This window comes from Callorhinus ursinus, unplaced genomic scaffold (assembly GCF_003265705.2).
Source record: "Callorhinus ursinus isolate GAN/ISIS: 27379988/994484 unplaced genomic scaffold, GSC_fseal_2.0 scaffold6, whole genome shotgun sequence".
Taxonomy (NCBI): domain Eukaryota; kingdom Metazoa; phylum Chordata; class Mammalia; order Carnivora; family Otariidae; genus Callorhinus; species Callorhinus ursinus.
Genome location: NW_027397068.1, coordinates 21,216,194 through 21,230,913, shown reverse-complemented (window position 1 = coordinate 21,230,913; position 14,720 = coordinate 21,216,194). Strand labels below are relative to the sequence as shown.

The 14,720-nt window shown below is 34.5% G+C and overlaps 1 protein-coding gene across 6 annotated transcripts in view; it reads left to right on the top strand.

The window, feature by feature from the left end:
- Positions 1–14,720, top strand: part of ASCC3 (activating signal cointegrator 1 complex subunit 3) — a 332,162-nt gene that overhangs the window by 170,566 nt on the left and 146,876 nt on the right. The gene's annotated exons all lie outside the window — the stretch shown is intronic.

The following is a 14,720-nucleotide window of genomic DNA, read 5'->3' as shown; positions in this document are numbered from 1 at the left end:
ACCCATCCCCCCACCCCCCTCCCCTCTAGAACCTTCGGTTTGTTTTCCAAATCATTTTTATTATACCTTTTTAAAAATATTTTTATTATATTTGGTTTTTATCCAGTCTTCCTACTGTTATTGGATTTTTTTTAAAGAAGAATGACATTCACAAACATTTATTAATAAGTACATGTTTTCAAGTAACATTGTCCTGTGCACTGTTATATTCCCAGCCTTTCATATAATATTTGGCTGATAGTAGGTACCCCCAAATTACTTTCTTTCGCCTTTGTTCCTCTGAGACAAACATTATGAGATGGCCTCACTTTAATTTTCTCATTTGATCTACACCACTATTCTGTCCCGTAGAGATTCTTATCCCTATTTTATAGATAAGGAAACTGAAACTGAGAGAATAATTTTCTCAGAGAAGGCCGTGTAACAAGTAGTAGAGCCGTGATTTGAATCAGTCTGGCTCCAAAGCCTGCCCTTTTTACCACACTCTATTCTAAATGTTCAAAACCAGATCTGATCTGGACTTTCTAAAGCTTTTAGGGCTTTGAGTTTTTTTGTTTCTTTTTTGTTTTTTGTTTCTAATAAAATGGAAGAACATTTCTTCAGCCTAACTGTATCCCTCATTTCTGCTAAAGAGAGATTCAAAAAATTTGTCCCCTCAATGCTGGATATGATTTTGTACCAAAAGATAAAGTAATCTTTCTGAATGCTTTATTGAAGCTCCAAAATTTTAGATTGTTCTTCTAGTGCTAGCTGTATGCTTATTTCTTTAAGTTCCTTTTGAACTTGAATGGTATTAACATTCTAGCAGTTCTCAGGAGCTATTATCATGATGGTAGGAGATATTCCTTCCCATGTTTTTGAAAAATGAGAAGTTAAGTACTCAAAACATTAAAATAAAATTAGAAGGTAAATTTGCTATGGTAGTACATAGAAATTTAGCCTCATGACTCCTGTTAATGGAAATACAGCTAAATCCCTACGGTGCCACACTAGCACTTTACCTACCCCTAAGTGTGTAATGTGACCATCTCAATTCCTGACTCACCAGTTATGGTTCTTAAGGTTTTTAAAAGCATTTCTTCACAGTTTTATTAACACTCTTTATTTGTGTAAATAATAAGTAAAAACTCCATTGAGGAAATTCTCCTTTTCTTTCTCTGTGTGTGTGTGTGTGTGTGTGTGTGTGTGTGTGAGAGAGAGAGAGAGAGAGAGACAGGGAGAGAGAGATAAGGCTATTTCTGTGCCTTAGCCACAGCCAAAAAGAAAATACTTTTCTTCCCAGTGAGTGACAGCATATTTTAGGACTCTTCATATCATTCCCATTTTTTAATACAAAATTTATCCCCATATGAAAAACCAACTATATTTCCAAATTGTCTACTGAAATATGAAAATAGGGAAAAGGAAAATGAAGTACCCCAGGAGTAGCTTCAACTATAGAGATGGAGCTTGCAGTTCTCTCTGGGGAAGGGAGTATCTCAGGAATTCCAAAGGAGGCCCAAAGCAAGAGGGCACATTAACAGAAATCTCTGGTTATGACTTCACCTCTAGAAGCCCTGTCACCTTAAACACCTAAATATTTCTGAAACTTATTTTCTGTTTTGTCAGATGGAATAATAATAGGGTAAATAACACCTAGTGGTTAACTATGAATAATATATGAAATTATTTTGGAAAATGAACAATGATAAATCATATGTTATAGAAGTCTACTTTTAGAAAATACATATTAATAACTAAATTTTAAAATGGTGAAAGGATGGTGAACAATATCAATAACTTTCCCTAATTTACCCTGCATATTTTTTGCTCTCCCACACAAAGATATTTTCTTAAGAAACCACTGTTTTCTGTAAGATAGAGCATACCTTAAAGGATTGGTAGTAGCAGCTTACATTTATAGAAGTATATCATTAGAGATGCAGATATATTTTCATTATTAAGCCATTAGTTTCAATTATGATTTAATTTCAAGTTGAATGAATATTTCAATTAGAATTTTCAGATTCTGTTTCACTTGGAATCTTAGTCAAATAAATTCTTTCCTTTAGGGACAAGTTTTTAACAGGCTTTAAATAGCCTAGTACTGGGATGGGTATTCCCATTCACTCCTGTACAGTATTTCTCTGATTTATGTGGTTTGATTTTCTTATAATTAGTGATACCAAATTTTTTCTTATACGTAGAAATGGTCTATCATGCAATAAGTCTCATGAAGAAATATCTATTAAAACAGAACTCTATGAAAAATCCAATAATAATGTGTTCCCTCAAGGTACCTTAAAGAATCATTTTTTGATGTTTTTATTATTATCTAGATCTACCAACTATTTCCTTGTTTTTTTTCATAGGTCAGCTTTAGCCTTTGTCTAAATTAAAGGAATTTGACTTTGATATAAGTTATCTGATACTGAATATTAGTAGCTTTATTTATTTCTGCTCTAGCAGTTTTACAGTCAGTATAACCAAATAAAATTAGAATTTTCTCTTCCTGGTATAGATGGTATCTTTTAGCTAAAGACAGTAGTAGGTGCCCAATAGCCCCCTTTCTTTTATTTTTTATTCTAAATATATGTAAAATGTTTTCTCAGAGTTTATCCTTTCCTTAGCTATATCAACCTCCTTTCTTTTTGGAGGTTAATATAGTAATTCTACTCTTGTAGAATTGTTGTAACCACATAGAAAGAATGTGAAAAGTGTATTAATATTTTAAATAAAACCAAATAAAATTAATACAAAATAGAACTGAGTGTTTAACTGGATTTTTGGAAGCATGGCTTTTCTGTTTTCAAAGGGAAGTAGCCCCTTGTAGAATAAAGGCTTTGGACCCCGGCAAACCTGGATACTAATCTGGACTCAGGGCATGGTAACATAGCCTCTTTTAATTTCCTTGAGCCACAGTTTCATCATAAACAAAGTGGCGATGATACCTATATCTTAAGATTTTTGTAATAAGTAAGGTAACATATCTTGCCTGATATATAGTAGAAACTCTATAAATGGTTACATATATACTTCAAAGGGAAAGAAGATGACAACTTTAAAGAATGACAGATGTAATGACATTTAAATTTGAAGCTTTTGACAACAAAAAACAATACATTGAATTATAAAAGATGGTAACAAGTTGGGGGAAATATTAGTAACTACATCTTTATATGTATTAGTATCCACATTTTTATATGTGTATCTACATCTTTGTGTACTTATTAAATTTAATAACTAAAATATGAAGTTTTCAGTAAGTAAATGAACAAAGAAGAAGAAAAAAATAGGTAAACTGGAATAAAAAATTATTGGTTAAAATTGTGCAAATTAACAGACCGTATACTCTTAGACCTAATAAATCTTTAAAAACTAAAAATGAAAATTCAGTCCATTTCTAAAGCTGATTGAGGATTTGGCACATTCCTAGGTTTCCTGTGGCAATGAATGGTTCAGTCCTTTAAAAATAATTTTTTTTTATAATATATGTTAAGAGCCACACTTTCTTCCAGATCCTTTGGCCATGAAATTCTAAACCTGGGACTCTTTCCAAGGACAGATGAAAAAGAAAAGTAATATATACCAAGAGTTTTATTCCAACACATTGTAATGGGAATAAATACAGCATAAATATCCAACTGTAGGGGAATTTTAAAGTATGAACAGCAATTCAATTAAATATTATATACCTATTGAGAACAATTATTTTAGAGCGTATAATAAGACATCCAGTTCTAAATTAACTGTCAATTTTAATTCAATTGATCAAATTTCTTGTGCCACAGAAAATAAGTAGCAAAACAAGGTGGAGTTTCTCTACCTTTAAGACACAGACAATTTCGCAGAGGATTTTGAAATACATACATAAGGAAAGCAAAATATGGTAAATAACATAAGAGAAGAACAAACACTTCACAAAAGAGAAGTAGATTAATTCAAACCAGTGATCTTGTATCTCAATATGCAGCAATAAAGGTAAAGGGCATTCCAAGGAAAAAAGAAAGGGAACATGAGCAAAGGACCACAGGATATATTTGGACGAGAGTGTTCCCTTTTCACTGGAATGTATGATGCATGAAGGGCTTGGTATATAGATTTTGGTCACAATGTGGAGGACCTTAAATCACATGCTTAAGCACTTAGACTTTATATACTGTGAGGAGCTATTGAAGACTGTGGAAGAGACAAGTTATATGACCAGAATTCAGGTGCTGAAAAGTAGGACTCATTTTCCTCCACACAGGAGGCAATCCCTTGGGCCAGGTGTTCATTTCAGTAGAGTCTAAATGTATGGCTGACTCTGAATAAAGGAGACTCTTTTTAAGAGACATAGGAAGTGACATTGGAATCTTATTTCTTTCATTATTACCTTTAAGTAAATTTTGATTGCAGCAATTTTTGTTCTTGGCTTAAAGATATGTTTAGAAGCATAGAGTAAAATTTTTACAACAAATGTATATATCTTGTTAAGGAACCATGCTGTTCTGGAAACTGTTAATTGGAATACTGTCGTTCACTCATATGAAATACTTTAGAAGGGGAAGCACTCTAAAGACATATAGATTAAATAAGTTAGGTTATTAAATCCCTAGAGATACAGAGATTTATACTGATAAAATGTAAAGATCAAAATCACATTTCACAGTGATTTTTTTTTAATGTTTTAATGTTATTTCAGCTTTTATGGCCAAATGGATATAATGGATATAAAGAATGCAATTTTAGATGAGATTTCTCTTTTGCTAATTAAGGTACTCTCTCTGGAATGCTAAATTATTTCTATATAATTAGGTTGTAGTAATATCTGGGTAACCTATGTGGAAACCACAACCACCTTTCAAGGGATATGACATGGACAGAGCACCTGGTACTTCCTTTCTCCTAAGTTAAAGTGAATAATTAGCACAGCCAGAATGACATAAGAAAATTGGTTATGGGGAATTAGATTAGTCTGTGTCATTGTGAATTGATTATATACCCATAAGCCTCAAACCGGTTTTAGTGATGGTCACTCAGTGACTATTTACTGAATGTAAGCTAGTTACCAGTCACCGTGGTAGATCAATAGATAACAAGCTAAGGAAACTCTGCTGTCAGCCTCTTTAGAGTGGGTTGAAGAAGACACATATTGTATCAGTCAGGATACAGTAAAGGAAATAAAGGCACTCTAGGTACATTTTAAATAGAAAAAAATCTTGTACAAGAAATGAGGTACGTACTAATGTTGGTAAGATTGGAGAAGTAGAAGTTAGGGGCCAGCGCTGGAACTGTTGAATTTAAGACCTAGCTACTACTGTGATGGTGATCCAGTAGTTGAGAAACCATAGCTGCTACTATACATGTCTTTTCAACACTCACGAACACATCAGAAAACTAAATTTTTGAATGTATGGTACATCTGTTATAATTTTCAATCTTCATGTCTCCAAGATCTTGTTTACAAAGACAATAGCAGGAAGATAGTTTCCTCTTAACTTCCACCATCCAGATCTTGCACAAGTGCATCTCATTAGCAAAATTGATCTTTGCATCCAGTACCCTGCCTCCAAGAAATCTTGGAAACACAGTTTTTACTTTCTGGCCTCTATAATATTGGAAGGCTCATAGAAGGAGCTGGGAGTTGGGTGCTGATTAATACTCTTTGCTTTAATTGAGAATGGAAATACACTGAGGAAGAAAAAGTGCCTGCCCCTTTACTCTTACGGAGCTTATGTTCTGGAAGGACAGAATGATTAGTCAACTAATTAAATATTTTAATTACATTTGTAATAAATAATAAAGAGGGACGAAGCTGCTAAGGGAAAATAAAATTAGGGGACCTGACAGTGTTAGAGAAAGTGAAATTGAAGCTGAAATTTGAAGGTTAGGAGGTCACAAAGCAAAGAACAGCAGAAGAATGTTCTAGCTAAAGGCTCTGACACCAGAAAAGCAATAGCACATTGAAGGAAGTGGATAAAAGTCAAAATGACTAAAACATAGGGGCACCTGGATGGCTCATTTGGTTAAGCATCCAACTCTTGATTTCAGCTCAGGTCATGATCTCAGGGTCATGAAATCAGGCTCTGTGATCAGCAGGGAGTCTGCTTAAGATTCTCTCTCCCTCTGCCCCTACTCCTACTTGCACATGCTCTCTCTCTCAAATAAATAAATAAATCTTTTAAAAGATAACTAAGACATAAAAAATGATGGGGAGTGGCAGATGGCATGCTTATAGCATAAGATGCGTCTAATGTTATAGGCAAAGGCCAGATCATGAGGATTTTTATGTATCATGTTACAGATTTGATATTTTACCTTAAAAACAATGGGCTTTGCTCTCTAAGCTGGAGAAAGAGCAAGAGGAAGGACTGGGCAGAGGAGTAGAAGCAGGTGCTGCTGATCAATAGAAAGAAAGTAAAGGCAAAGTATCATTGATGATAAAGAATGGACTTAGAAAAATTGTTTGGACCAGCTTGAAATATAGGAAGCTTTGATCAGAAATTGAGATGTCTGTACTAGTGATTTTGGAAGTGGTACAGTTGTGAGTTGATGACAAAGCCTAGAAATAATAGTTGATATGGCTGAAGTGGAAATGAGGGCATCAAGGAATTAAAGAGTGAGTGTTTTAGATGTCCACATGAAAAATACTGTCACCTAGGATGATGACAGGAATTGGGATGGTGAGACAGATGGGGAGCCATAGGTGTCACATCTTCATTGGATAAGGTTAAATGACAGGTCACATAGATGGACTGAACCTTAAAAGAGAGGAGTTTTTAAAGAAAGTGAGTACATAATTGACCGGAAATGGTGATGAGGAAGAGAGATACCCTCTTTCGCCACTTGAGAAGGAATGGATGGGAAACAGGATCCATACAAGGAGAGTCAAGTTTCAGTTAAGGCAAAGTGATAGAAGAGGTTGATATAGTTTGCTGATCATTGTGTGGCAGTTCCAGAGAGTAGATCAAAGAATTCCATACCCTGAGGTGGAGAAGTAATAGAGAAGGTAAGGAATTGAGTCAAGAGCAAAGAAATACAAAGAATCACGGGGACCTAGTATAATAGACATTTGGTTTCCCATTACCTGTTCCTATGCCAGGTATCAGAATCAGAATCTGAAACTAAGGCCCTAAAATTTTTAACATGATCCTCAGAAATTCTGATCATAGTTTTGGTTAATTGATCTCGTGAACAGATGACTAGATGAACCTTATCCTGAGAACAGGGATGGGAGGGATGATGGATTTCTTTCTGACAGCCTCATGGAGGACAGAGTATTACATGCCTTGCTATAGGTGTCAGAGAACAATTTTAGATGTCTCAAAGAATAACGTTTAAAATGGAGTAAGAGTTTTGAAAGAGAAAGGTGAGGGAAAATTGCATATTCTATTCCTTAGATTTCTAAACTCCTTTGTCAAAATAGAAGCTAGGTATTGGTTTATGTTCCTAAGTAAGAAGGTCCACTTTCTCATGCTGATTATCTTATTAACATTGAATGATAAAAATTGCACTTACCAAAGATGAAGATTTTACAGTATTTTTTTATAACATTAATAATGCATACTCTCTAATGATCGTGAGAAAGAATGGCATCATTTGGAGGAAGATATTTGCCTCCTGGTCAAAATTTAGTTTTTATAATGGCAGTTAAGTTATTCCTTCCTAATGGTTTTGATATTATCTATATTAAAGCATATCTTATCAAGATAAATTACCTCAGAAGGCTTACAAGGGTCACTGTAAATTAGTTGTGCAATTTTTGTCATGCTTTTTCATCGAGGGCTTGCATCTAACCTGAAGTTCTTGTGTTGCTTCTGTATAAATTTGGTCTTATTGGAAAAACAAATGTGTTTTCCTTTAATAACTTCAATCGCTTGTTAGTGTTTTTTTTTAATTATATTTTAATTCCTGTATTTGTGTTAGTTTGGATGTCAACTTTGGGAAGTGGTTACATCTTAACCTTACTCATTTTTAAAAGTACTCACACTGATTTTTCCATCTCATGGGTAAGAAAAAGATGGGTACGGTCATGGAAGAAAGCCCTGTGTGTTTTCACTGAGGGAAGAGAATATAGTACCCTCTGTGTGCTAACAGACTATCTTAGTAGTTGTCTATTCCATTCTAATTTCTGACTATAAAGCCCTTTATGGGAAGATCACTTGTGAAAAGTGGAAATATAAAGTGAGAGGAAACCAAGCTTAAACAATCTTAAACTATGCACCTGACTTCCTTTACCTTTTCACAGCTCGTGTTCTTTTGTGCTATATTTCCATGTGTAGAAACACTTATCCAGTTAATATAGTATTAGATCTTGAATATCTTCTTTGGCAAATCCAATGCTCCATTCAGAGAATGTGAACAAGATGAATTATATCTCTGCAGCTATTCAGAGGATAGCAAAGCCTGGACTCCAGGTAGTGCTCGCCCTGGGAAACCAGATGGAAAAGCAGTGATTGTTTCGATACTTCAGAAAGCAGCAGTCTCCTTGTAATAAACAAGTTTAGCTCCATAACTCATGGTCTTAACCATCTCTTCTCCATTCATTTCTCTAAAAGAAATTCCTGTTTAAAAGCTTTTTATTTTAAGGAAAGATAGTACACAACTACCCATTGTGTGTATTTGCATGCATGTTTTAGTATAAACAGATTTGATCATGTTATATACACTTTCATATCTCTTGTAATAATACATGGTGGAGATGTTTTCAAATCAGCACAGAAAGATCTAATTCATTCTTATAACAACCTCATAGTATGCCATAATGTGCACACTATCTTAATTCATTTACCCAGTCCTGTCTTGATGGACACTTTCGTTGTTTCCAATTATTTTTTATTGTAAACAGTGCTGTAGTAAACATTCTTGCTCATACTCTTGGCAGTCGCAGTGATGTCCATTGGGAAAATCCCTAGCAGTGAAATTTACATATCAACATGGTGCATGCATTTAAAAATTTTGGTGAATGTTCTCAAATCGCCCATTAGGGAGATTGTTCCAATTTACATTTCCTTGAACAGTAACTTCCTCCCACATGACTTTATGCTGAGCAGTGTCCAAGTTTTTAAGTTTAAAAAAATGGTACTCGCAAACAATGAATCATGGAACACTAAATCAAAAACTAATGATGTCATGTATGGTGATTAACATAACATAATTTTTTAAAAAAAGAAAAAGTTGCTTATCTGCAATGTAAAAAAAAATGGTACTTCATTATTATTTTGACTGACATTTCTTTAATTTTGAGTAAAGCTGAGCATCTCCATATTGGCCACTTGAAATCTTTTTTTGTAATTTGCTTTTTCATATTTGTGGTCCATTGTATATTAAATTACATGTGTGCAATTTGTGTCATATGTGTTATAGACATTTTTTTCTTACTTAACCTTTGGGTTTTATTTGTTTACAAATATTTTTACCTTGTAGAAGTTTTTTATCAACTTATTTATAGTCAGTCTTTGGACTTTGTCTTGCTTATAAAGGCCATACCTATTTTATCCATAATTTCCTCCAGCCCTTTTTAAATTTAATTTCATTTTTATTATTAAATCTTTGATCTATCTGGAATTTCTTCCATATAGTAATGGACCCATCATCTTTTTCTGAATATTCCCTGTTCTGTTGATTTTAAATTTTGATATAACACAGATTCTCATATTTGCCTGAATCAATTTTTGGACTTTCTTTTCTTTTCACTGATCTTAACTATTTCCTCTCTGGTATCAAACTGTTTTCTTATTCTGTTACTATAATATTTTTAATACCTGATTATTCTTCAATTTTAGAATTTTTCTTGAATAAATATACAGGTTTACTTTTCAGGGTGAACTTGAGTATAACCTCCAAGAAATCATTTTCATGTTTTAGTTGAGTTAGTGCTTTAAGTGAGAACTGACATTTTTTACCAAGTCAAGTTTTCCCATCTCAGAATCAAAGCATGTCATTTCATTTCTTGAATATAGTCATATAAGTATAATGCCCTTGAATTCTGAGGTTAAATTGTACTTAGTTGTGTATTATTTTAATGCATTGGTGAATTCTGTTTTCTGCTTCTTTATCAGGTTTTAATATCAGTGCTATTTCACTGCTTCTGTAAGATTAATTTTGAGGCTTTCCTTCTATTTCTGTGCTCTAGGGCCTATAATAGTATTAGAATTAATTTTTCTTTAAAAGTTTGAAAGCCCAGATGTTAGATAGCTTTTAAATTTTCTTCCATTGCTTTTATTATTTTACAGCTTTCAACACTTCTAGGATAAATGTTATAACATATTTTCTATAAAAACCATCCATCCCAGCTTTTTAAATGGTATATATTGAATTTTATAAAGTACTCTTTTCTGATTATTTTAAACTGTGATATATTTCTGAACATTTTCTTTTTTTTACATTACTAATTTTGAGTCTTTGTGCCTGTGCTGCTGAGCTTGTGTACAACTATCTATCTCCTTTTACTTAAAGGCTAGACAGTAAATATTTTAAGCCTGTGGACATACGGTGTCTGTCACAATTACTCAACTGTAGCTCAAAAGCAGCCAGACAATATGTAAACAAATTAATATGGCTATGTTCCAATAAAACTTTAAGTACAAAACAGTTGGCACATAGTTTGCCAACTCCTTTTCTTGCCAGCAATAGCCATTGGTGATTTTTGTTTAATTTTTCTTTTAAAATAAGAGTTTTTGTGTTTACTTATCCATTTCACAGATTTTAAATCATCAGATTCTATTTTAACTTTATTAGGGTATATACTCTGTCTTTCTTTGGTTTTGTTATACTTTCATTATGGGGTATGGAAGGTGATGGGTATTAAAGAGGGCAGGTGTTGTGATGAGCACTGGGTGTTATACACAACTAATGAAGTGTTGAACACTACCTCAAAAACTAATGATGTACTATATGTTGGCTAACAGCATAATAAAAATAAATAACGAAAAAACAAAATAAAACAACTCGAGTTAGCTGTTAATTATTTATATTCTTATTTAGTGAAATATTTCAGGTATGATATTTTCTGAGAGCATACGTTTACTCTGTCCTGTAAGTTTGATGTGTGATGTTTCTATTAGTTTTTAGACTTACGCAATTTTAGTTATTTTTCCTTCGTTGTTTAAGAAAGTCAAGATAAGAAAGATACATATATAAAGTTGCAGGTATGTCTTAGAGTTATTAATTATTTTGTTCAGGTGTTTTACACCTGGTTCAACTTACTGTCATACATCTCTTGGAATGCTGTGCTAGAGTAATAAACCTAACTGGTCTCCCCCATCTCTCTTCTGCTCAGAAACCTGCAGTGGTTTTCTACTTTATTCACAATAAAAGCCAAAATCTTTATAATGGGTGTCCTCGAACTCGTGTCCCAAACTGAATCTTCTTCTCACCTGCCAAGGCACAAGCATTGGCTGTCCCCATCTTTTCCCTGTCACATATGTAGTGCATCATGGCATGCATGGGTAGACTAGAAACAGCCCTCACTCTTTCCTTCCCTTCCTCCCTCCCTTCCCAGGCAGTCACCCAGGCTTCCTTACGGTATAGCCTACTCTCACCTTGATTTTCTGTGGTCTCTCTCTGTTCCCTGCCTCCGTCTCCTCCCTGGGACTGTTGATTGCCCCATAGCTGCTCATCCAGCCTCCGGTGAAGGTACCCCTCTAAACAACAAATCTGATACTGCTTAAGAACTTTCCTTGGCTTCTTTCCACCTGTGCTTGGGACCATCTAAAGCCTGACCTAACCCTCCTTTCCAGCCCCTAATCCTCCTTTCCAGCATCATTTCCTTGCATTCACCCAATACCTTCTCAACATAATGCCCAGACACACTGTATTCTTTGCTAGTTCCGGCCTTTATGCTTGTTTATCCTGCTGCCTACTGTCCCCCACTTAACAGTATATCACTTGTCCTTCAAGACCCGCATTTCACATTTTCTGTAAAGACTTCTTTGATGAGACTAGCAGATCATTGATTTATTCATTCCAGAAATGGGCAGTAAGTACTAGCTATGCAGAAAGTACTCTGCCAGGTGCTAGTGGGACAAACACAAGCCACAATGCCATTCCTCCCCTCATTTCAGCTTTGTCCATTTACCTCTATTAGAAACATATTTTATAGAAGTCACTTGTGCATGGGTCTTTCTTTCCATTCAACAGATTACTCAAAGCACACATTTTGTCTTCAGTTTCTTGTATTTCTAGGATCTAGTACATGATAAACAGCTGCTTCTTATTAAAATTACCCTGTCTTTGGCCCTTTACAGGGCCTTTTTTTTTTGTCACTGTCATGTTTTATAAATTTGTTAGAAGATACTTTTCTTAGGAGTGTAAATAATTTAGCGCAATAATGAATGCAAAGTTGTGTAGCACTAAATAGAATCATATGGTCAAATTATACAGCTGTCTTGTACATAGATGGATAAAAATAATTACTCCAGGTATCTTCCTATAAGGAACTATGGTCCTTAAACTCTTGTGTACATCAGAATAATTTGAGGAGCTGATTAGAAATGTATATCTAAGAACATGAAAACATGTTTCACATCATTAGTCATTAGGAAAATGCAGATTAAAACCACATGGGATACCACTACATACCTCTTACAATGACTAAAATAAAAAATGTCAGTCTCAAGTGTAGAGAAGCATGGATGGAGTTCTGGCATATTGGTGATGAAAATGCATATGGTACAGCCACTCTGAAAATGGTCTTGCAGTTTTCATAAAGTTAAAAATGTATTTACCATATGACCCAGCAATCACATTCCTGGTATCTACTTTAGAGAAATTAAAATATATTCTCTTGCACACACACACACACACACACACACACACACACAGAGAAAGAGAGAGAGAGAAACTTCACATGGATATCCATAGAGGCTCGAGTCATAGTTGCCCAAAGTGGAAACAACTCAAACATCCTTCAGTGGGTGATTCAATTAACAAAATATCCATCCATACCATAGAATTCTACTCAGCAATAAAAAGGAATAAACTATCAGTACAACTTGGGTGACTCTCAAAGGCATCAAACTGATAAAAGAAACTAGCCTCAAAGGCTTATATACTGTTTTATTCAATTCCTATTACATTCTTGAAGTCATGAAACTATAAGGATGGAGAACAGATCATTGATTGCCAGGGGTTGTGGGTGGGGACGGTTTAACTATAAAGGAATAACACAGGGAATTTTTTAGGGTAAAGGAACTGTTTTGTATCCTGATTATGGTTCTTACACAAATTGAACATAAAAATTCATAGAACCATACACCAAAAATGGAAAAAAATAAAACTTTTCTGTGTTATTTTTAAAGAAGATTTTTAAAAGTGCATATATCTCTATAAATAAAAAAAAATAAAAGTGCATATCTCTGGGCCTGATTCCTAAGGATTCTAGTTTATTTGTACTATGAGCTAGCCCAGACCACAAGTGCCAGACTCAGATTCAAAGAAAGTTAGGAATGAGCAACCCAGACTTATTTTAGGATTGTTCACTTCAGGTCTCTACTGAACCAATTAAAAAGCAATGCACAGGATATTGACAAGAACAGAGACAAAAGAGAAATGACCCCTGGTGCCTCTATATTCCTTACATAGACCAGAGGGATTACCCAGATGGTTGCCTTGAAGCTGGTTGAACTCACTTGGTCAGAGTGGGAGTACTATGTCAGTACTGGATACTGGAATATCCACCTGCTACATTATAGGAGGACTATTCTTCCCCAGTTAAATATTTTCTGCATTCAGCTTCATATTGTGCCATTGGTGCCACAAACCAAGTCCTTCCCCACATGGAGCTTGACTAAGGAGTAACAAGCACATCAGGACATTCCACTGCAGGGGTCCATAGACAGCAGATTCACCTGAAACAAGCAGCAATCCAAGCAGTATAATTTGTACAGAGTATATCTTCCAAGCAATACTTTGTTTTATTCTTAGCTGTAGTATCTATTCATGAATATTAGAGAAGAAACTGAGTAGGTGAAATGTTTCTCCTCTCCCTATCCTTGGCCCATGAAGGAACTCTGTTATATCCTAGCAAATACTCCACAATGAACCTTATCCCAAGTCATCCCATATTCATGAGAGCTACTTTTAGAAGATAGATAACAATTCTTGTCTAAAAAGATGAAAGTTTAGGCAATATGACCCAAGTGTGGTTAATCATAAGGTCTATGCATGAAATAATTTCTAACAGGCTGATCACGCTGCACAAAAATAAAACAGGAATATACTACCCATGAAACTTGTAAAAGAAAGCCTTTTTGGTTTATGTGTATTTTGTTAGGGACTCTAAAAGACTTAAAATGTGTAAGTTGTTATTTACTTGGATGGCCACTAGATGGAGTAGTTTGTTAAAGTATTTTGGTTTTATATATGCCGATTTCATGAAGAGCTGTTTTCTTAGATCATTTCCTTAGTTAATTATTATTAACTCAGAAGTTTAAAATTTTAAGTGACTTTAGGGATAGTCAGTGTGATACAGTCTGTTCTACCCCCAACCCCTGAATCCCACTCAGTGCCAGTGTAGTGCCCCTTACAAAAAACTATGGAAACTCTTTCAGAAGAAACTATTGAATGTTGATAATGAAATTTTTAGAGCAATAACAGGCAAACACAGGACATGATGCCCAAACAGGAGCTTTTTTTAATAGACTTTATAAAGATTTATTTATTTATTTATTTTAGAGAGAGAGAGAGTGCGCACATGAGGGGAGGGGGAAGGGCCCAGGGAGAGGAGAGAGAATCTCAAGCAGGCTCCCTGATGAGCA